We start from the raw sequence: 25,126 nt of genomic DNA, 5'->3' as shown, positions 1-25,126 counted from the left end.
TTGACCTTTTTTCTTCGGGGGTAGGTGGTGTGGCGCCACTCCATAGATTGCCATTTTATTTCTTGTTCAAAGTGATGAACCCACGTTTGAACACCTGTGACTATATTCGATCAAAACGTGTCACGATCAGCTTCTAACGCGCAAGATGCTCTTTATGGACTTCTATCGTGCGGCGAGGAGCCCAGCGGGCACACGACTTAAGAGTACCCTGGCTGGTGGAGGCGCAGTGGTTAGCACACTGGACTCGCATTCGGGAGGACGACGGTTCAATCCCGTCTCCGGCCATCCTGATTTAGGTTTTCCGTGATTTCCCTAAATCGCTTCAGGCAAATGCCGGGATGGTTCCTTTGAAAGGGCACGGCCGACTTCCTTCCCCATCCTTCCCTAACCCGAGCTTGCGCTCCGTCTCTAATGACCTCGTTGTCGACGGGACGTTAAACACTAATCTCCTCCTCCTCCTCCTCCCGGCTGGTGGACTACTGTCTCAGCACTACCAACAGAGACGTTCAGTTGTGCAGCGAGGTGTATGATTGAGATCCGTTGATCAAATCGAATGAGAGTATCCGCCGGCCGTTGTGGCCGAGCGGTTCTAGGCGCTTCAGTTCGGAACCGCGCTGTTGCTACGGTCACAGGTTCGAATCCTGTCTCGGGCATGGATGTTTGTTATGTCCTCAGGTTGATTAGGTTTAAGTAGTTCTAAGTCTAGCGGACTGATGACCTCATATGTTAAGTCCCATAGTGCTTAGAGCCATTTTGAGAGTATTCGCAAGTTCCAATATAGCAGGAGTCAGAGCCATGTGCAGCCGGCCGGCACACGGAAGACTGGACAGGTTTGTGCGACCTTGTTGCCATGATGACTTTGCTCTCGAAGGAACATTGAGCAATATGTGTACGAGGTATTGTTTATTTTGATTTGGGAGACAATTTTTTTCTGCTAGATGGTTTTTACCCTGAAAGCCCTCGATTGGTTTTCTGATGCTGTAGCCCACCTCGGATTTCGAATTGAACTTGTAATAGACATTATCTATATTAGAAACGGGTAACCCGGTTCAAGGTTTGTAGTGCACGGATTCAGTTTCAGGTTGCTATCTGACGGTCCAGGAGTAACAAAAGTTTTTTTCACTCAGTATTTCATATAACTATAAACCGAACTTAAAATTTTAAAATGCTGTCATAATCTACTTCCTAAGGGATATAATCTTATTTTAAAACTGAAGGCCTGACACAGCAAGGCAAATATTGGAGTAAGAAGCTATGTACATATCTTGAGGCAGCATAATTCGCACCATGCAAATTACCCAGCCTTCATTCATCCAGGAGGCATTTAGCGAGTCGCAACAAACTTTACACATTACTTCAAACTTGTACGAACTTTTTTCCCTTTGATATTCCCCGTAAATGGTGAAAGGACGAAAGATTGTCCCTTACTGCACTTGAACTAATCATGTAGTAAAACACCATCAGGTGTGACATTTTAATTTATTACTTCTTTATTACTAACTCTAATCATGTAGTAAAACACCATCAGGTGTGACATTTTAATTTATTACTTCTTTATTACTAACTCTAATCATGTAGTAAAACACCATCAGGTGTGACATTTTAATTTATTACTTCTTTATTACTAACTCTATTCGCAACACATTTTGCTAACAGTATCCATCTATACCACTGAATGTACCTGCAAAATTATATCAATCCACGACACATAGTTCAGGATATGACGTCATGGATTTTGAGATTCGCGAAAAACTAGCTCTTGGTTAAAAAGGAGCACAATTACCCATACTCAAGAGCGCTTCATAATGACAGCACTTAGCTATTCCAAACAAACTTTAGGTATAATTTCTAACCTTTTCTAAACTTTTTCTCTTACATTTTTAATATCAAACGTTTAACACATAAGCCAACGGCCTTGCCGCAGTGTTAACAACGGTTCCCGTCGGATCACCGAAGTTAAGCGCTGTCGGGCTGGGCTAGCACTTGTATGGGCGACCATCCGGTCTGCCGAGCGCTGTTGGCAAGCTGGATGCACTCGGCCCTTGTGAGGCAAACTGAGGAGCTACTTGATTGAGAAGTGGCGGCTCCGGTCTCGTAAACTGACATACGTCCGGGAGAGCGGTGTGCTGACCACATGCCCCTCCATGTCCGCATCCAGTGACGCCTGTGGGCTGAGGATGACACGGCGGCCGGTCGGTACCGTTTTGCCTTCTAAGGCCTTTTCGGACGGAGTTTAGTTTAGTTTAGTTTTAACGCATAAACTCATTTAGAAAATAATCAGACGTTTGAAGGTACTTTATTCAGTGTTGTTAGATCCTTTAAGGGAGGACGTATGAGTAAATAAGCGGGTACATATAAGCTAATGTATCTCTTACAGTTCGAGAGATAATTAAAACAGATTTGGCACATTTTTTCATAATGTTATTGGGTATAATTTGGGTTTTTCCAATTTCTTTGTCAAATAATTTGATCACGACGTTGCTGGACGCTTTCTGAAACACATACCATCATACGAGGAACATTTTCTGAAAGATTACTTTACTAATCTCTTTCAAACTGGTGTTATCCTTAGTAATTAGGTAAACAAACCCGTGTACCAGTTTTTTTCAATATCTGTCTTAAAACTCTCGCAATAATTTTTTAAATTTACATGTATGATGCATAGCAATTTTATTACACCTTGCCGCATAATAGAAAACCATTAAGAGCGACCAAGGATCATCCTGCGCGTTAGAGGCTGATCGTGACAGTTTTTCGTCAAATATCGTCTCGGGAGCTGAAACATGGGTTCATCACTTCTTACAGGAAACAAAACGGCAATCTACGGAATGGCGCCACACCATCTCTCTCCTGAAGAAAAAAGGTCGACGGTGGCGTATAGCCGTCGCATTGAACGGAGACTACGTAGAGAAAATAGGGTCTTGTAACCAAAAGAGTGGTGGATAATATCGTGTACTGGAATCTTGAATAAAATCATTTTGCTTTATTGAACGCCCCTTATACAAAACTAGAAATTTGGCAGTAATGCAATTGAAAAATTTTGTACCACAGGAATCTGAGTTATAGTATGTACGAAGTCTGTAGCAAACTTCATCTTTTCATCTACAATCGTTCACCAGAAAATACTCCTTATACAGTGAACAATGAAAGTCGCTGGAAATGCAGAAAGAAGATTTTACTAGCCTTTATACCAGCAACAAGTACCTTAATATCGGCCATAACATACATTGGGTCTTGGTCTTCATGTAGTTCTTTTGTTCGAATCTGATCCTACTGGCATGCTTTTTTGACAATATCCTTCACATACATTTCAGAACTAGCAAGACGCACATGATCAGTCTTTTTCAGCAGATTTTGAGTGAAGCAACCTGCATCAAATCCTAGTCTCATAAAGTCCCGATTCTTCCATGTTGCTATAAGTGAACACTAGGCAAGTATCATATGAAGATATTTTAACAACAGTAGATGAACAAAATGGTGTCTTTGGACATCTCTGCTAAATGAGGATATTAAAGATTTCGTTCGAGTTTTTTGTGACATCAAGTGTGCATTTCTTTAATAAATCGTAATCAAGCACATGGTAAACGGGCGCACAGCCTGCAATACTCGACAGATATCTTCTCTGATGGCAAGCAATAATGAAATATCGCAAACAAGGACAGAGTCGTGTACAAAAGTGGGCGTGACACTGCGCGCTGGTTGAAACAAGATGGCTTTTTACATCATTTGTAGCATGAATTAAACGCTGAAAATTTAAGACGACATTTCTAACATGCTGCAGAACTATCTGGTGGCAAAAAAAAATATTTTTGAACAATTTTGCGTACATCTCCCCTTAAACAACCGGGATTGGCATTTACAGATATAGCCTGTAATGTGTTTTGGTAAACAAATTGATTTAATGCTGATAAAAGAGAATTTAGCGTTCTCTTTTCAGTGTTTTATACAATTACGTCTCAGTAAGCATCGTCATAAGTAGGGAGATATCGTATGTTCCGCAAACTTTCATACCGCACTTTCTTACATGTTAAGTGCTTTATTTTTTTATCTACATACTTCCTTATTTTGTACTACCGGGGAAGCTGCATTTACGTTTACAGTGGCCTGAACCTGAGCGGCATTGTCATCAGTTACCTATTTTTTCGACTATTTTTCCTCTAGTGTTCATTTTTTTAAACATAAAACTTGTAGGTTCGTTTCCATTTGTTGTTTTTTTTTTGTCTTAACTCCACATCATCTTTTGCCAGCGCGCTATCTGACCATTTATTAAGTAATAAACCCGTAGCTATCTGATTTCTCCACTTGTGCTTTTTTCATACACCGTGGCACTTAGTAATTACAATATTCATTAATCTTCCTAATACGTCATCGCGTTGAAACATTCATTTCTTACCTCACGCGGTAAGCTGTAATCAAGTCGCTAAAAGCAACGTTCTCTGACAGCTATAATGCAGCATATTACAATCTCTTACCACTGTTACGTAAGGGAACAGATGCGAGCGCATAAATTTGCGTCACTACTTTCCGCGGTACTCACTGATAGCTGGTAAATATTTGATCCCTGAGGTTAAGTGGAAACACACACACACACACACACACACACACACACGACTAGGGAGATATGTAAACTGGAACAACAAAACAGAGACAGTAATTTACTATTTTGCTTATTTACGGAGTTAACGGCACCTGCTCACTAACACAGCTGACAAATCAATTATCCGTTGCATGTTTAGAGACACGAATGTTAAAAAAGGCATCGCGATAAACGCCTATTACTAACTAACCGTAATCCTCTGCTTGGCGTTAGCTCCATTCAAGAAACTTAAACGAAGCGTCTAAGGTCACGCTCGAAACGAGATACGTGGCTACGTAAGTAGAGTGAGTTAACGTATTAAAGCAAAAATGTTTCTTACGAAATGAAGCACGATTTTAACGCTCCCCGACACTTCTTAAAAAGAAGAGTACCGTAACGGTTGTAAACGTCTGCAGTGAAACTTCTCTCTAAAGGATTCGGGAAAAAACGTGGATGTGAAACCATCGACTCATGTAGGCGGCAGTGAAGACGGTAGCACTGTGACCCGGCAGCATATTTGTAATATATTTTCTTTTACCTTTTCAGGAATTTCGCTTGCGGTTAGTAGAAGGATACTGTCCGATCAAAAGTATCCGAACACCTCTATGAAATGCGGAATTAACCACTAGATGTCTCCGGAGGCATCCCCGCCAGAATGAAAAAAGGTGAGGAAGGAGAACAACACAATATGTCGGTCAGAAGACTCAGTGACTTCGAACGTGGACTAGTCATTGTATATGACCTGAGTGAACAAATCAATCAGGGACATCTCAGTGCTTATAACCCTGCAGAAGTTGACTGTTGATGATGTGAATGTGATATGTATACGCGAAGGAACAACCAGAAGTAAACCCAGACCAGACAGACCTCACGTACTCATGGGCAGGGACCGTCGAGTATTGTGGAGGGTGACTGTAAATAATCGAAAAATCAAACGAAGAAATCTCTTGTCAGTTCCAAAGTGCTCAGTTCTCCAATTAGCCCAGGGACTGTGCATAGGGAGTGAAAACGAATGGGGTACAATGGTGCAGAAACTCTACATCTACATCTACATCTACATCCAAACTCCGCAATCCACCGTACGGTGCGTGGCGGAGGGTACCTCGTACCACAACTAGCACCTTCTCTCCCTGTTCCACTCCCAAACAGAACGAGGGACAAATGACTGCCTATATGCCTCTGTACGAGCCCTCATCTCTCTTATCTTAGCTTTGTGGTCTTTCCGCGAAATGTAAGTTGGCGGCAGTAAAATTGTACTGCAGTCAGCCTCAAATGCTGGTTCTCTATATTTCCTCAGTAGCGATTCACGAAAAGAACGCCTCCTTTCCTCTAGAGACCCCCACCCGAGTTCCTGAAGCATTTCTGTAACACTCACGTGATGATCAAACCTACCAGTAACAAATCTAGCAGCCCGCCTCTGAATTGCTTCTATGTCCTCCCTCAATCCGACCTGATAGGGATCCCAAACGCTTGAGCAGTACTCAAGAATAGGTCGTATTAGTGTTTTATAAGCGGTCTCCTTTACAGATGAGACACATCTTCCCAAAATTCTACCAATGAACTGAAGACGACTATCCGCCTTCCCCACAACTGCCATTACATGCTTGTCCCACTTCATATCGCTCTGCAATGTTTCGCCCAAATATTTAATCGACGTGACTGTGTCAAGCGCTACAATACTAATGGAGTATTCAAACATTACAGGATTCTTTTTCGTATTCATCTGCATTAATTTACAATTATCCATATTTAGAGTTAGCTGCCATTCTTTACACCAATCACAAATCCTGTCCAAGTCATCTTGTATCCTCCTACAGTCGCTCAACGACGACACCTTCCCGTACACCACAGCATCATCAGCAAACATCCGCACAGTGCTTTCCACCCTATGCAAACATTTATGTAGATAGAAAACAACAGCGGAACTACCACACTTCCCTGGGGCACTCCAGATGATACCCTCACCTCCGATGAACACTCACCATCGAGGACAACTCCTCATATATTTCTGTAGACAGTGCGAAGCGACGCTTGAGTTGGTGTAAAGAGTAACACTAGTGATGTTGAGAGATGAACTACGCTGTGGGAGTCCGACTGAAAGACTCAGATTTGGCGAATACCTGGTGAACGTTACCTGGCATCATGTATAGTGGCAGTAGTGAATTACAGATAAGGTTGCGGTATGATATGGGGGGGGGGGGGTGTTTTCGTTGTTAGGGTGTAGACCCCTTAACACACTTGGAAAAACGCTAAATATGGAAGGTCATGAAAACATTTTACAGCATCGTATATTGTGTAATTCAGAGACGAAGACCTTTTTGTATCAGCATGATTTTATACCGTGTCATAAAGCAGCATCTGTGAAGGAATGGTTTGTCGCCAGTAATACTCCTGAAATGGACAGACCTGTCCAGAGTACCAACCTGAACCCAATGGTACACCTGTTGGATGAGCCGAGAAGTCTGCTTCGCTCTAGATCCCATCGTCCAACATCACTACCTTCTCCGGTTTCGGATCTGGAGGAAGAATGGACTGCCATTCCTCCACAGACATTGAGGCACCTCACTGAAAGTGTACCCAGCGAAGTTCAACGCATCGTAAAGGCGATGGGTGGACACACCCCATATTAGCGTCTACTAATAGCTAATCAAATGGTATATATTACACGAGGGTTGCCCATCACATTTTTTCTTCAGAAATTCTTTATTGAACATAATCAGAATTACACACGAAAGAATGGTGTTCTATCTACACACCTTATTTTCCCACGTAGTCTTCATCCCATTCTATGGTCTTCCTCCAGCGGAAACATGGGCGTGTATGCCCTGTCATTACCAATCGTTGGCCTGGTGGTGGAGCTAGAGTTTCACTATACGAATCACCTCCTCATCGTCCTCAAAATGGCTTCCACAAACGGCATCCTTCAATGACCCTAGTAAGTGGAAGTCCTTTGGGACTAGATCAGGTGTGTCGGGTGTGACAGCCATGGATGGTCTCCCCGACCGCTGCAAATCGTGGAGCTCCGCCGAGCCGCCTTCTGATGACCTCACCCTCCATTCCTAGCGACTAACTGTACTTTATATATGAAGATGGCAAACTGTTCTTTAGGATATATCGGAAAGAATAGATAACATCTTCTAATAGTTAAGGTTAACCGGCCATTGATCTTCCTCTGTGCGGATGCACACGTATTGCCCGAACTCTTGCGGGACTCGGTAAGATTGTCTGCCGCAGGTAATGAGTGTAATGGTCAGGGGCACCACGAATGTAGTGTGTGGACATTAAGCTGGGAATGTGGGTCTCACGGGGAGCGAGTAACGGAGAAGTCCCTGCAGTCGCAGTATTCTCTGTGACCTCGGTGGCTCAGATGGATAGAGCGTCTGTCATGTAAACAGGAAATCCTGGGTTCGAGTTACGGTCGGGGCGCACATTTTCAACTGTCCCCGTTGATGTATATCATCGCCTGTCGGCAGCGTAGGATCTTGATTTGATTATCATTTCATAACTCTACTTCTGTCGACAGCAGATGTTCCATAGACTTTGCACAGTCGTTTGTGAATATTCCCCACAGTTTCTTTTCCTCCAGTGAGAAATCCAATGACGGCACGTTGCTTGTAACACACATCACCTACAGACGCAATGTTGAAACTGTCCTGCAGCTACGCTACCTGTGGAAGTGACGGAAACTTCGCTCAGGACACTTAAAATAATACATACGTAACGATTCGCATTCGTAGCGGAGTTTTTCAGCTGAGGAAGAAAAATGCGATGCATTACTTTCTGTGCAACCCTTGTATATGTGTGTGTATATGTTAGATTACTCGGGCAGATAATATATGAGCAAATGTCGACCATGGAGCAACACACTCGTTTCGTTGCGTGCTGTCACTTACTGTAAACGTGGTTCCTCTTTGTTAGACCACTTATGGCATACTAGGGATTTATGCGTAACACAGTACGTAATGAAAAACAAGAAAAAAACATTACTTCAGTTAACAACTACATATACACTGCGCAAGTTACTGTAGAGTACATAGCAAAGATTACTTCTAGGCACTAACAGCTACTCCAGGTCCTACTTCATTCAAATGTAGAGAGTCTTTAACGTTCTTACTTTATTGTCGTGATCCCTATGTGAGATGGACAGTGGAGGCAGGAGAAATGTGTCGTACCGTCTTCCCTGCATAGCATCTTTCTAAAGTTACCCCCTTACGTTTCTCGATATCAACGTCGCCTTCCTGTCAGAGATTCCTACTTAAGCTCCCTGAACATCCAAGTTATACCTTTCAATGCTATATACCAACCTGTTACGACCTAGCATTGCCTCTCTCTAATTCTTTCAACGTTTTGCTGCGAGGTCCGCACGACAAAGACTTCAAACGCTGCTGCAGCGCTTATCTTTCACAACACTTCCAGCCTGCTGACTTGTGGAATGCACACACCATTAGCATTTTTGAGCGGCATCTTCTTTTGTGGTGTGCCTTAGAGCCGCAAGCCTGCTCCTATCGTAAAGAAATGTGTTACACTGTAATTCTGTTCAGATAATTTGCTAGTTAACTGTGTTTACCAATAATAGTAATAGTTTGTCTTGTGTTCATGGGTTTTATGTGTCATTCGTTTACATCTAAAGGCAGCTGACACTCAGTATGCCAACTGAAAAAACTGTGCGGAAAGCTGCTTCAGATTCATTCAGTGGCAACATTTTCTTGTAAACAAGTATCCCTGTGTGACACATCATGTTGAATTATTAAGAAAATTAGCGGTTCTGTTATACCTCCTGGGGCACATTCGATGTTAGTTTCGCTTTTGTTGAACATGTATTGTACACCACAAAGTTCTATGAGGCAAAATTTCTTTCAATCAAACACATGCGCACTCTGATCAAATGTGTCCGGACACCTATTAGTGAGTGCGTCCGCCCTTCATCTTTACGGTGGTTTGAACTCTGCTGGAGACACGTTCACTGCGGTGTGTGAATATCTGTTGAGCAATGGCCGCTCATTCTTCCAAAAAAAAAAAAAAAAAAAAAAAAAAAAAAAAAAAAAAAAAAACCGATACCAAGGAAGTTAATGACGTTGCACGCTGGCGTTTGCATTTAAGTCGACATTCTAAAAAAAATGGCTCTGAGCACTATGGGACTTAACTTCTGAGGTCATCAGTCCCCTAGAACTTAGAACTACTTAAACCTAACTAACCTAAGGAAATCACACACATCCATGCCCGAGGCAGGATTCGAACCTGCGACCGTAGCGGTCGCGCGGTTCCTGACTGTAGCGCCTAGAACCGCTCGGCCGCTCCGACCGGCTCGAAATTCTAGCTCATTCCAAACGTGTTTCACTGGGTTCACGCTGGGACTCTAGGCAGGCCAGTCCATTTTAGGAAAATTGTCTCAAACCATTGGCCTCACACATGCTACTTTGTGTGTATGACAGCGTGCATTGTCACGCTAATATAAATAGTCGTCTCCGGACTGTTCTCTACTGTACGCAGTGCACCCTGCCGGAGGTCCGAGTTCTCTCTCGGGCATGGGTGTACCTGTATGTGTTGTTCTCAGCCCAATTTAGTTTAAGTTAGTTTAAGTAGTATGTAAGTCTAGGGAACCGATGAGCTCAGCAGTTTGGTACCTTAGGAATTCACATACATTTGAACGAAGTGCAAAATGTTGTGAAATATGCTCATTTCCTTCCGCCTTTAGCGTTTTATTAAGCACAATAAGGATACCACTCTCTAACAATTAAAACCATGCCAACACCGTAACACCATCTCATTCGTACTTCACTATTGGCACTACACATGCTGGCAGGTAGAGTTCTCGAGGCACTCGCCATACCCAAGCACTTCCATCAGGCTGTCAATGGATGTAGCGTGATTCATCACACTGAATCATCCTTTTCCAGCCATCTGCTATCAAACAGAAATACGTGGCTTATGAGGAGCTTCTCGACCATTGTTTTTAACACCTGTGTACAGTCACTGTACTAGATGGGCTGCTGAAAGCACTTTGGAGCACACGGGTGATTACTCCTGCTGATTTCAGGCGAGTTTTGCGCTCACCCTCTGCAATACCCGACGGTCCGTCTATCAGTTTCGGTTGTTCCTTTGCCTTTCCTGCTTCACAATAACCAAGTGTGGACCTGGATAGCTTTAAAAGGCTTAAAATGTTTTTGAATGATTTGTGACTTAGGTGACGTTCAATAACTACACTACTGGCCATTAAAATAGCTACACCAACAAGAAATGCAGATGATAAACGGGTATTCATTGGACAAATATATTATACTAGAACTGACATGTGATTACATTTTCACGCAGTTTGGGTGCATAGATCCTGAGAAATAAGTACCCAGAACAACCACCTCTGGCCGTAATAACGGCCTTGATACGCCTGGGCATTGAGTCAAACAGAGCTTGGATGGCGTGTACACGTACAGCTGCCCATGCAGCTTCAACACGATACCACAGATCATCAAGAGTAGTGACTGGCGTATTGTGACCAGCCAGTTGCTCGGCCACCATTGACCAGACGTTTTCAGTTGGTGGGAGATCTGGAGAATGTGCTGACCAGGGCAGCAGTCGAACATTTTCTGTATACAGAAAGGCCCGTACGGGACCTGCAACATGCGGTCGTGCATTATTCTGCTGAAATGTAGGGTTTCGCAGGGATCGAATGAAGGGTAGAGCCACGGGTCGTAACACATCTGACATGTAACGTCAACTGTTCAAAGTGCCGTCAATGCGAACAAGACGTGACCCAGACGTGTAACCAATGGCACCCCTACCATCACGCCGGGTGATACGCCAGTGTGACGAGACGAATACAGGCTTCCCATGTGCGTTCACCGCGATGTCGCCAAACACGGATGCGACCATCATGAAGCTGTAAACAGAACGTGTATTCATCCGAAAAAATGACGTTTCGCCATTCGTGCATCCAGGTTCGTCGTTGAGTACACCATCGCAGGCGCTCCTGTCTGTGATGCAGCGTCTAGGGTAACCGCAGCTCCGAGCTGATAGTCCACGCTGCTGCAAACATCATCGAACTGTTCGTGCAGATGGTTGCTGTCTTGCAAACGTCCCCATCTGTTGACTCAGGGATCGAGACGTGGCTGCACGATCCATTACAGCCATGCGGATAAGATGCCTGTCATCTCGACTGCTAGTGATACGAGGCCGTTGGGATCGAGCACGGGAGCACGGCGTTCCGTATTACCTTCTTTTTTTTTTCCTTTATTGAATTTCAATTCCCCCGAAGGGGGCGGGCTGGCAGCAACTTAGTATGCCGCTCTTCAGCCTACAGACTTTGTTAAAAAGATGAAGAGAATAAATAATAAAAACAGGCGATAAAATCGGAGACTTAAAGAGTAAAGTGGCGAAAAAAAAAACGTGGAACTTAAAACAAAGAACAGAGGGATGATAAAATACGTACAAAGCAGACAGGTAAAACAATAGACAGACAATTAAAAACACGGTGACAGTCTGGTTTCTGTTCGCAAAAGATATAAAATTCACACCTAGCGACAGCATGGTTTCTGTTCGCAACACGAGAAAGACGAACAACACTGAACAGTCACTGAAACACTGCACTAAAAAGTTGGCAAATGTGACATACCACAGCCGAGAGCAGGTGGGGGGAAACCGGACAATCACACTCACTGCCCAGCTTATCGTAGGCCCACACTCCTTAAACTGCTACCAGAAAAATGACACACGGTTCGTCTGTGGATGGAATGCTCGCTCAGTATTCTATAAATTGTTCCCTTCGAACTGTCTGTTGTAGGTTAGGGTTTGTTCAGTAAGCCATCCGGATTTAAGTTATTCAAAAAGGCCACAGTTTACAAAGAAAATCTGAAATTTGTAATTTACAGTTTACCCATTTATACTTTACTACACGACCTTTTTACGAGCACGACTGCTCAAAATTAAAACATCTTTTCAGAGCTCGATATTAACACATCTGACCGTTATGATATCTGACAAGACGTTCAAATCTCCTCAAGGCTACAGAAAGAAATAACTCTAGCCCACAGAATGCACATGAACGCTCTCTCTCCCGACTGGATAAAACTGAACCTCATTGCCCCGTTTCTTTTATGTTGCACCAACCATATTATCAATACACATTTAAAGCAACTTATTAAAATTGGTTTAAGAAAAGCCGTAAATACCAAGATAATCCTTCTTTACATAACTGAAGTATCGGAGGATGTTTCTCGTTTTCCCAGTACCATGAACTGGCGAATTATAAACTCACAAATTTTCCCGATGAATACGACTCACACAACCGATTCAGATACGTGTTCTCATGCTGTCATACACTCAGTCCACACCAATACAGGCATTCACATATCACATATGAGTACATCACATTTATTCCTTCATTCACCCTGATTATCAAATTCATGAAAAGTACAGCAGAAAATAAAATTATGTATGACAGCTAGGGAAAACTGTTTCCCCTTATAACGGAAAAGCTAAGTATAGTCTAAGATTTACACTGCTGTTAGTTATTGATATATGACAACATAATACCAGGTGGTTGTAATTAAAGTGCAGTTATTCGCAGCTGTAATTGTCATATGACAGCGAAACTTAATAGATATTCTAATGCGTTAATGCGGAACCGATTTATGCTGGAAAATAAAATAGTTTCAGTTTTGGCCACCAGCTGCAAATTTGGCGCTGTGAATGCAGGAAAGACGCATAGAAATGTTTCCGTATATAATGCATTAGGAATGGGACATGGACAAAAAAGGCCAAACAATTGAGGAAGTCATAATATTGATTTTATTATTAACAGCTGCTTACACAACTTGTTCAGTATGAGCACCGGAGGCATCGATGAGGTGCTCCACAGCGGCAGATTTGCACCTGGTGATCAAGACTGTAACTAATTTCTTTCCAGCTGAAATCGATTCCGCTTTAACTCTTCAGCATATCTATAAAGTTTCGCTGCCATACGATAACCCCAGCCCACACTGGATCTGCGTGAGTAGCTGCAGTTTAATAAAAACCACGCTGTACAAAGTTTTGTTCCGTCTGGTGTAAGGTAAACGTTTCATTTAATTTAACAATATCATGCTTAAAATGTCGTCATCTGTACAATAGTATAACTTTACGACGGGAACCGCAACTGCCAGCACATAGATGGCTCATATTAACGAACATCCGTTTTTGGGGGTAGCCGTGTCTCAGCAGCTGTACGAAGCTACTAGCCGTCGTAAGAGTTCTATAGGAGCAAAGTACGGCGCAACGCTGCTGACGACATTATTTTCATGTAGGTCTGTCCAGGAACAGAAGATTATGGGAATTCTGATAACTAATTTGTTAATCTCCGTGTAAGATACGCAGAATGCACTCCGAAATGGTGAAGAGATAGTTACAAAATAACAAGACATTTTACGAACAAAACAGCTGCCTCAAAATGTACTGCTCCAGTGAAGTATGTGGGATATTGGAAAGTCTAGCGTCATTATCTCAAGCTTAAATCCAAGTGACCATGCGTATTGTGAAATCGAGCTATTCCAGGAATTTCACTGGAAAAAAACTCAAAGCGTAGACTCTGCTAGGTAGAAGATCGCCAACAGTGGGTCAGAAGATGAAGAAACTTCCGGTTTCCTCAAGTTCTTAGAACAGCTTACCGTCTGTATGTAGCGCCCCAAAGATGTGCTTGAAAACAATAGTCCATCCTGCCGTAACGGGGAAGCAACAAAGTTTGCAGAGAAAATGAAATAAATTGTTTCTGTAAAGCTACTCTCTTTCACTAATAGTGCTGTAGATAGTTGGACCTACTGAAGAACGTAGTAGTAAGTTCTGATACATCCAATCTACAGCTCACATTTCAACTTCTTGACCCACTCAAGACGTCCTTTTACGGCGTCAAGTCCGACCCCGTTAGCTGAGTGGTCAGCGCGGCGGAATGCCACGCCAAGGGGGCCGGGTTCGATTCCCGGCTGGGGCAGGAAATTTGCTCCGCTCAGGGATTTGTTGTTGTGTTGTCATCATCATTTCACCCCCATCTCTGACGCACAAGTCGTCCACTGTGGCGTCGAATGCAATAAGTACTTGCCCTCGGCGGCCGCACTTCCCCCAATGCCATACGCTCATTTCCATTTTTTTACGGCGTAAAATTTAGGAAAAGAGAGGAAATGAAAGGAAAGTCACGACTAGTTATTACTCTTTGCAGTGTCTGTGTTTTTCGGTGTACTATGCAAAGTCGTTCAGACATGCATGCATGTCGGAAGGAACAGACACTGCTACGATTGACAGCTATATGATATGGAAGAAATGTATTCGGAACTGCCAATACGATTAGATTGCAGCTGCACAATTTATTACCTGCACTAGTTACTAGACTGCCTCGCAGTCAGTTAACCAACTAGTGCAAGAATTTAATTTTATCACTGTATGTTGTGGCTAGATGCTGTTACTAGATGTTGTCTAAAGACATTTGTCTTGAGCCATTTTTCTACCCCACTTCCTTGAGTTACCATTAAAAATGGATTATTTATGTGATAAGAAATACACATTATGGGTATTTTGTAGCTAACTGCAGGATCCTGTCTCATTATTACCATGGTGTGGGTGTTGGGGTCTTCAGCCTGAAGCTGGTTTGAAGCAACTCTGCGCACTAGTCAATCCTGAGCTAGTCTCTTGATCTCTGCTTAACTTCTGCAGCCTACGTCCATTTTCAAAAATGGCCCAAATGGCTCTAAGCACTATGGGACTTAACATCTAAAGTCATCAGTACCCTAGAACTTAGAACTACTTAAACCTAACTAACCTAAGGACATCACACACATCCATGCCCGAGTCAGGATTCGAACCTGCGACCGCAGCAGCCGCGTGGTTCCGGGCTGAAGCGCCTAGAATCGCTCGGCCGCAGCGGCCGGCTACGTCCATTTTAACTTGCTTTGTATAGCCAAGCCTTGATCTTCCTTTACGATATTTACCCCCTACACTTCACTCCATTATAAAACTGGCGGGTACTTGATGTCTTAAGCTGTGTTCAGCCAACTGATCTCTTCTTTTAGTCAGACTGTTTCATAGCCTTGGTTTGAAGCAACTCTGTGCACTAGTCAATCCTGAGCTAGTCCCTTGATCTCTGCTTAACTTCTGCAGCCTACGTCCATTTTCAAAAATGGCACTAACCTAAGGACATCACACACATCCATGCCCGAGTCAGGATTCGAACCTGTGACCGCAGCAGCCGCGTGGTTCCGGACTGAAGTGCCTAGAATCGCTCGGCCACAGCGGCCGGCTACGTCCATTTTAACTTGCTTTGTATAGCCAAGCCTTGATCTTCCTTTACGATATTTACCCCCTACACTTCACTCCATTATAAAACTGGCGGGTCCTTGATGTCTTAAGCTGTGTTCTGCCAACTGATCTCTTCTTTTAGTCAGACTGTTCCATAGCCTTTTCTTCTCCTCAGGTAGATTCATTTCTTCCTCACTAGTTAATCAATCTATTCACTTAATCTTCGGTGTTCTTCTGTAGCACCATATTTCAATAGTTCTATTCTTTACTGAACTGTTTATCGTCGTTGTTTCAGTTCCGTACAAGGTTAAACTTCACACAAATAACTACAGAAAACACTTCCTGACATTTAAATTTGTATTCGATATTAACAAATCCATTTTTTTTTCAGAAACACTTTTCATTCTGCTGCCAGTCTGCATTCGCTCTACTCTGACTATCATCACTTATTTTACCACCCTTATTTGTTACTTTCAGTGTTTCATTTGGTAATCTATTTTCTTCACCATCGCCTGATTTAATTCGACTGTTTTCGATTACCCTTGTTTTACTTCTTGTGATGTTCATCTTACAACCTCTTTTCAAGACACTATCCGTTCCTTTCAACTGCTCTTCTAAGTCCTTGGCTACCTGTGATAGAACTATTATGTGGATGTATAAGTTCGTAGCGTTTTTGTTTTGAATGTTCGTATTCTGGTTGCTATAGGTTTGTTTGTCGGCTGTCATTTGTAGTTCACTGTTGCTGTTAGAGTTTAAATAACTTCATTTTGTCACTTGTAAGTAGTGAGAGGAGGTGTGCACTCTAGGAAGTGGTGTGCCAAGTGGAGAAATCGGAACATTTCCAACATATTCTTCTGTTCTAGTTTATCAGTGCACTCGAGAACTGGGAGATGTGATGAACTATGATCATCCCACTATCGTGCGACATTTGCATGCAATGGCGGAGGTTCAAAAATCTGACGATGGGTACCGAATGCTCTAAGCAAAATTCATAAGAATCAGTGGTTGGCCATACGTGCATTTCTGCTTGCTCTTTATCAACTGGTTATTGTCAACAACTGAGATGTCTTGCAGACGCAATCCACGAACAACGAGCAGGAAGAATGCATGAAGTGATCCCACCATGATAACGGCCGCCCGCACTCTGCCGGACAGACAGAAAACCCTATACAGGAGTTGGGCTGCGTGTCATTCCGCACCCACCTTATTAACCTGATCTTGCGCCCTTAGATTTTCACCTTTTACCTGCTCTATCGAACAACCTTCAAGGAACTTCCTTTCTGGATAAAAATGCGCTCCGAACATGGCTCGACAACCTCTTCGCCTCGAAAGCATGTGATTTCTACAGTCACGGAGTAGAGAAGTTTTCCCAGCGTAGGCAGACTGTTATAAATAGCGAGGGATAATATATTGTTGATGACTAATGTCTCTGTTATGTGTATCTGCTGTGTTTATTAAAAACGTATGGAAAGACTCTACGAACTTATGCACCAGCCCAACGCCATTTCATCGGCAGCTCTCAGAGTTTTTATTAATTTTCCCTAACTTTACTTCATTTTCCAAATTTTTCATTGGCTTCCTTTACTGTTTTCTCAATATACAGATTGAATAACACGGGAACGGGGTACAACCCTATCTCACTCCCTTCTCGGGCACTGTTTCCTTTTCATGTCGTTCGACTCTTGCAACTGCCGTCTGGTTTATGTACAAGCTTTATATGGCTTCTCACTCACTCTATTTGATCCCTGCTAACTTCGGAATTTTAAAGAGTGTAATCCAGTCAACATTGTCAAAATCGCAGCGTCATCGCATCGCAGCTTCAACGTACGGGGGTCAATATAGAGCCGAGCATGGACTCGCTTAGCCCGTAGTTTGTGACCTCCTATGAGGCAATCAGCACCATCTAGTTAGGACACTAATGCTATCCAAGCTCAAGATCAAACTGTACTTTTGTAAATGTTGATCTTGTACTTCAAAAATGGTTCAAATGGCTCCGAGCACTATGGGACTTAACATCTGAGGTCATCAGTCCCCTAGATCTTAGAACTACTTAAACCTAACTAACCTAAGGACATCACACACATCCATGCCCGAGGCAGGATTCGAACCTGCGACCATAGCAGTCGCGCGGTTCCAGACTGAAGCGCCTAGAACCGCTCTGCCGCACCGGCCGGCTATTGTACTTCAAGAGAAGAGTTTGTAATAGTGTGATGTTTTACAGTTCAAAGACAGTTACAAATTTTCGATACATTCCTGTGGCAATGAACTGTAAAAATGAAAAACATCTTTTTATCAATCTTGTAATAAAGTGAGTTAATGTTTCATATGTTGTAGTTCCGACCAGGTACCGCATAGAGCAATCAAAGAACCAAGAGCTATGACCAGACGATTGTAGTTTCCTTAGGTCAAAACAGGTTTCTCTTTCTTTAACCTATCTCCTAAGATAAGTTGTAGAGTCAGTACTGATTCGCATCTTTCCAAAATTCTCTGGAACCCAAGCTGATTTTCTCCAAGGTCAGCTTTTACCAGTTTTTCCATTCTTCTGTAAATTATTCCTGTTATTATTCTGCAACCATGACATAATAAATTGATCGTTCGCTAATATTCAGACCAATATCTATACAAAAATTGATGTAGCAGTATAAAAGTTATGGTCTCTGACAGAGCCTTGGGGAACGGGCACGAAGAACGGTAAAAGAATCCTATGTGTGGCCGTGGGCTTTTTTGCCAGCGTTTAGCTCGCCCTCGTCAGAAGTGCGACAGGTATGCGGCAGTCTCAGGTTCCGCCTGCGCCGCGTTCTGCACTGCAGCCGCTTACGTTGGCATCGCTCCTACGCATGCTTTGAATCTCTAAACAATGAACCGACAGTGTGCAGTTGGAAATATAGCCTCGCCTAGGAATTCAAGGCTACTTCTCTCATTACTTGTAATTTTCTGCTTCATTAAATCTTCTACCTGTACTTTTACGTACGAGAGATCGGCCTTAGTTTCGAAACCAGAAAGAGCACATGATTAATGTGGATAACGAGTTAAGTGCTGCGAACATATCACGGAAGTGGACGGTTGAAGGGACTGTCACTTTTAGCAGTCACTTGAAGTTGGATCTGGCCATTTTGTTGCTGTTATAAAAGATTTTTTTACATATTATTAAGCTTTGTTACATGAAAAGTAATAGAATTTGTAGATCTCCTGAAACAGTGGTAGGGTGAGACACAGGAAGACGAGACAGCTATCATCTGCATTAGACTCATGGCGAACGAGACGCTGGGGTGTCGTTGGCTTTGCACAACGAAACTCACTGCATTGACACCTACGCTTAAGAGAGTGGAAACTGCAACGTGGTTTGTCATTTTGTCATCTGTGCCGAGAGATTGGAACGTTTGTAAATTTACAGATCTGATTTGTAATGAATAATGGTTTCATTTTCATTCAAACGGCCCCATTCGCGGGTGAAACACCCTAACTCGGGGTAACACTAATTACTGTAGATGCACGAGATCTTGAAATGCATCTGCTACGCAGCGTGTGGTACAACTGCACCACTGGAGTGTCAGTGCATCGCTGTAGTGCCCTGTGAGCAGCAGCGGCACGAATTCCAGCAACTGTTTGAACAGTTGGCTTAGGACGCCGTGCACCTGGAACATGTGCTTCACCGATGTGCAGGGCTGGCCGGGTTTCGGAAATCGTGATGTCGTGTTTGACGAATCGCGTTTCTGTCTTGGTCACCGTATGTGTTAAGCATAATTCGTGGACGAACGTGCGGTGCAAATCAGTTGCGTCGATCGTAAGGAATAAGACTGATTAATTCTATGCCTCATGCAGTGTGACGAGAGAAGAAATCGAAATTCCGCTTTAGGAAAATGAAATATCAGTAACTTGAAGCAATAAACCCAAAAAAGTGTTTTAAGCACGCAGTATAATGATTAGTTACTGTGCACGATCAATGGATTGTTTATCTTGGATAACTGATTCAGTGTGATTCTCCAGTTTCTCCCTGCGTATTTGTTGCTCCAACAGTCCACGGGTGTAGTGCCGGTTCATAGTGACCAACGGGCACAATATTTCGGCGATCAGACATGTCGCCATCGTCAGGTGCGCTGACGAACAGCTCCTGAGGGTGGGCGGCCGATTTAAATCCCCCCCCCCCCCCCCCCCCGTGGGCCGCTCTCTTCGCCGTCCGCGCCCGCGCGCCGGCGGTCGCGAAGACGTGGGCGTCGGAATCTGTCGTAGCGTCGATGTGCTTGCTACGTCCGCCCTGGTCGCCAGTTCGTACTTCTTCCTGAGAGCCTTCTTAATTACATTCAATGCTGGGTCCCAAGCCTTGCTGACATTGTAGCCGCGCTATCGGTTGATAAGATCTTCCCTGGTGCGAATTTCGATAGCCTCCCTTATAACGCTGTCCCAATATGTAGAGGTCTGAGCCAGGATCTTGGTACGCTCATAATCCATCTCGTGTTTCTCGGACAAACAGTGCTTTGCTACCGCTTACTTATTTGGATGTTTCAGTCGAGTGTGCCTTTGATGTTCTCGGCAACGATCTTCGATGGTGCGTACTGTTTGTCCGATGTAAGCCTTCCCACACTCACATGGAATTTGGTATATGCCGGCCTTCCTCAAACCGAGGTCATCTTTCACACTTTCCAGTAATGTTTTATTGGGCGGGCAGAAGGCGGTTTTAACTTGGTGTTTCTTTAATATACGGCCGATTTTCCCCGATAGTGCGCCATTGTACGGAATAAAGGCAGTGGCTACCTCTTCTTCCGTACAATCACAATTTGTACCCCTGTAAGGCGCAGATTACCAGTGTTTTGTGTCACAACACAGAGGCTGGATGTTCGGATGTCGTCTCTGTAGTATGCACTAATTCTGTGTGCTATCTGTCTTTCTCTATGTGAAGTGGCCACGCACGCAGTCTGCCCTTGAAATAACTCCGAGGCGTGTTGTCAGACTGACAATGCATATAAACCGCATGTACACAAGTGGCTGTATTATCTATGTTTAAAGAGAGTCCTGAATAAGAAAGTTCAAATTAAAAAAAATTGGGTATTACAGGCACGAAAGCGAGGAATAGAGAATAATAAACATAGTGATACTCGGCCAGCTGCGAGTGGTTGTTTGAGGAGTGGAGGGACCAGTCAGCAGGGAAACTGAACACCGTTCTGTTCTCAACAATAATACAGTTTATTAAATTTCTCGCTGCTGCATCAAATAGGTAACAAGATAACATTTCTGACAAACAAAAAGACCGTCTGTTTAAATAAAGTAAACACGCTCCCCTGTGACACACCGGGAGACAGGATTCAAATCCTGGCGTCGCCCTCTAGTCTGGACACGCCACAGCACTCATTGGTCGGATAACGCAAGCAGCGGACACTTGTAATATACATATACAAGGATATCTTAACATATACGTAAAAAGGCCAGACTGTTATTAAAACAATTTAAAAATGTTAATGTGTTTCCCGGAGTAGAATAGTGCGACTTATAAAAAAAAAGAAAAAAACTTCCTTAAAATACCACTAATCAGTAGAGTTTAAGTAACAGGCGAGTGCCAAGTTTGCAAGGTGACGCCCCACCCCTACAGTTAACTGAATAAGCACCAACAGTGCAATAACGGGCGAGAAAAAATACTGTTGAACAACAGATTCTCAATGCGGCGACTAACCAGCAAATCATAATTGGCAGAGCGGATTATTAATGGCATAAAAACTAGTCTCGACCCGGAAACAATGTTACATAAAAAGATCCAATTAAAATTTCGCATATGATAATAGCACAATTTAAATAACCCACATAAACAACTATTACACACTGAAAACAAAAGTAAAACCCATTAACAAGCATTTGTTACGTGACACTGAGCCGCGCGGGATTAGCCGAGCGGTCTAAGGCGCTGCAGTCATGGACTGTGCGGCTGATCCCGGCGGAGGTTCGAGTCCTCCCCCGGGCATGGGTGTTTGTGTTTGTCCTTAGGATAATTTAGGTTAAGTAGTGTGTAAGCTTAGGGACTGATGACCTTAGCAGTTAAGTCCCATAAGATTTCACACACATTTGAACTTTTTTCGTGACACTGAGCTATACTATAGGTCAAAACATTGAACCTTTGAATGCTTTAGAATTGTTATAGGTTAAGTCAAGCAACAGTTACAGCCACAGCGTAATTCGACGATGGTTCCGTCCTCCGAGAGCTGCTGTCTGCACGATCTATAGACCACCCCTCGGTTAATCCGGCTTTGCTGACGTGACGTTTTTCGGGCGTCGGTGTAACCGGCCACGCTTCATCTTCCGCCAAGTCTGTGAGTCCGTGGCCAGATGGAAAGCCTCCTGCCTCGGCTGCTAAAAGCGGACTGCCTCTCTAGTCGGCTGAGCGCTGCTCCACCGGAGCAACTGCACTCTGCCCTCTCGTTCTACACGCCCAGCGTGCTCGCGGACTGAGGACACCGAACCCCAGACTCACAAGGAACCCCATGAGTGCGAGGTCGCAAGTTCAGTCGATTTTAACTCTCGTTTCAAAGTGTTGTGTTAACAATTATGATAAGAAAAATATGACTTGTTAATGGCTCACCATGCACATTAGGTGGGCGACAGAAAATAGATGTCGGAGAAGTGCAGAGCTCAACCTTCTATGGGATGTTTGTATTACACTTCACAAAATGGACATCCATTAACTAGCACCACCAACATCGAATGAAAAATGGCACGCCACAGTGATCACAAATGTTCGCACCATCAGCATCAAAGGCGAACTCCTCGGGATTTACAAACCGTGTAGGACGTTAAGCTAGTTAGCCATTCTTGAAGAATGCATATGGGAGTCATAACGGTGTAACGGGGTGATGAGAACTGATGGAATGTGATGACATGCAACAGAATGCGAAACAGTCTGTCGCGGAGCTTATGGGGAATCTGGCTGTCCTTTAAGGCGTAGTATAGTGCGATGTATGTTTAATAGCCATGGAAAAAAAATATCCAGAGGCTGCATTTGTCCATTTGTTCCAGGTGCTATGGATTGCAATGTCAAACACTTTTCATGAAGAAAATTTGCTCTAAAGGGGTATGATATTTAAGTATGATTTTTATACCCGCATCAGAAATCAAGAAAACGTGTTATCTGGGTCAGCTACTGACCAAAAGCAGTACTCATACCATAGGTTCAGTTCTCTTACGGCCATTTCACCACTCTTGCTTGCTGTGACACAGATATTCCCTACTGCCCTTGCAAGATCACACACACAAGAAAGAATCTTAGGGGGCAGAGCACCTCCAACTTCTCGCAGCACAATAAATAACTTCCCAGCCAATTTGCCATTCAGATTAACGATCGGCATAATTGTACACGAAAGTGTTAAGCCATTGATGTTAGTTGATCTTGATACAACTCTCTTGGTGCCTCTAATTTCCAGGTTTCCTTTCATATGCTTTTCCTCTTCAAATCCCGATTGGTGCGAGCTGAAAACGGATTCCCTTCTGAGCGATGGGGTAAGTCTGTTGATCTCATCTACAAATTTTCGGACCCATTCCGTAGTTTCCTGTGCGTAGTAAAGTTGACGCTCTGTTTCAAATTTCGTTATTTATCTTCCAATTATCAAACACTATTTGAAGTTATGCAGCCATCCACTGCTTCCCTTGAAATCACTGCAACCTACGTTGCGCGGAATCTGATGTGGATAACGTAGTATGTCACTATCATGTGCGTCCGGTAAATTATATCGATGATCCTAGAAACACGCAAACACCAGTTTTTGTAACAAGTGCTGCTTGTACTCCCTTGCATATCCATACTTTTTCTTATGCCCTTCACGGTCATATTGCTGCGGACTTATTCGAAATCTGTTCAAAATTTTCTTTTAACTATGCTGCGGATGACCTTATATATCCGTAATTACGTTTAGTACTCGCTCCTTGGACGGCGATTGTCCGTTACTACATTTCACTGGAAACGGGATTTGTTTCTCTCTGTCCGGCAAGGATGAAGTAGTATGTGGCTCGACCGTTGTTTCTGTATCACTTTCAATCGTCATCGTTTTATTCCTCATGTACACTGTCCGCACAGTCTAGCTTATACGACACCAACATTCCACTGACTCATCCTGCAGTAACGCTAATGTTCCATCTGCCACTTCTTTAGGACTCTGCGAAATTCCTTTGGTTCTTTTCTGACGAAATGTCAACTGTTGTTGTAGATATAATGCAATGTTATCGTTGCCATTGCTCTGCTTTGTATCAACACCAGTAGCGATTACTCGTCAACTTAACAGTTCAACTACGCTCCGTAGTCTCATGCTGTGCTTACCGTTGGATACCTCCAGTCCCGCTCCCACTTGCCATGAGGAGCCAGTATTGTGGTTGCATGGTAGACAGTATGTGGGGCGTCGAATTCTGTAAATATCATTGGCCTTTTGCGACCCCGTGCTCAACAGGTTTCCTGTCATTCGGAAGAAGCGGCCTCAGACGATGCCAGACTTTTTTCTTCAAACGAGCGCGTCCTACCCCAGACTGACCCGCTCTTCCGTCTCCCGTCACGCAAAGGCAGGGCCGGCCAGAAATTCTGCACACATGCGGAGATGCTGCTCAAATGCAACTTCCTGGTCACAGTGTGCACACTTACCGGACGTTCAAACTGGGAATTTGAGCCGTCAGCGCTCATTTTGTGAATGTCGCTAAGCACAGACGTCGCCGCTTCGCTTTACCCGCTAGCTGGGATACACTACACCTGGGACACTCTCGAGCTATTTTCACAGTGCGCAATGCAATCAAGGGAAGGTATCGTGTTATTCCATTCACCTTTCAACAAACGTCATGGTTCTACAATAAAACATAAAAACAAGGGGTGCATAAATATGCCGGACTGGTTTTACGCCTACACTATTCATGGCAAGAGTATCCAACATGTCTCTCAACAAATAAACCATAATTATTAAGCATGTAAGTATACCTTGAACAACCGCTTTAATACCATAACGATATTCGCTTATGTAATATGGAGCAGGATGAGACACTGTTAGTAAATAACAATTGTAAATTAGAAAAAGAAACAAATTCGAAACACATTTATCACTGGTGACGAGAAACGATGAAGTTAAGGTCGGGCACAAAAGTACGGCATATTGATTAAACGCAAGCGAAGATTTTGGTCATTAATACTCGATCGAAATATTGATTTATTCATTTTCATTATGGAGAAAAATCTTTCACACACGTAAGTAGATCCGAACATGGACCTAACTCTCGCAGATTTGTGAGCCAGGCGTGGAAATCCTTGCTGTGAGAAGTTTTCGTAGAATTCTTTTGTAC

The 25,126-nt window shown here is 43.4% G+C and overlaps 1 protein-coding gene and 1 pseudogene across 1 annotated transcript in view; both read left to right on the top strand.

Annotated features, from left to right (window-relative positions):
• Positions 1-25,126, top strand: part of LOC126236459 (nose resistant to fluoxetine protein 6-like) — a 350,515-nt gene that overhangs the window by 40,825 nt on the left and 284,564 nt on the right. The window lies entirely within an intron of this gene.
• Positions 1,906-2,023, top strand: LOC126237978 (5S ribosomal RNA; annotated as a pseudogene).

This window comes from Schistocerca nitens, chromosome 2 (genome assembly GCF_023898315.1).
Source record: "Schistocerca nitens isolate TAMUIC-IGC-003100 chromosome 2, iqSchNite1.1, whole genome shotgun sequence".
NCBI classification, from domain to species: domain Eukaryota; kingdom Metazoa; phylum Arthropoda; class Insecta; order Orthoptera; family Acrididae; genus Schistocerca; species Schistocerca nitens.
Note: the sequence above shows the minus strand (reverse complement) of the source record. Positions and strands in the feature narration are given on the sequence as shown.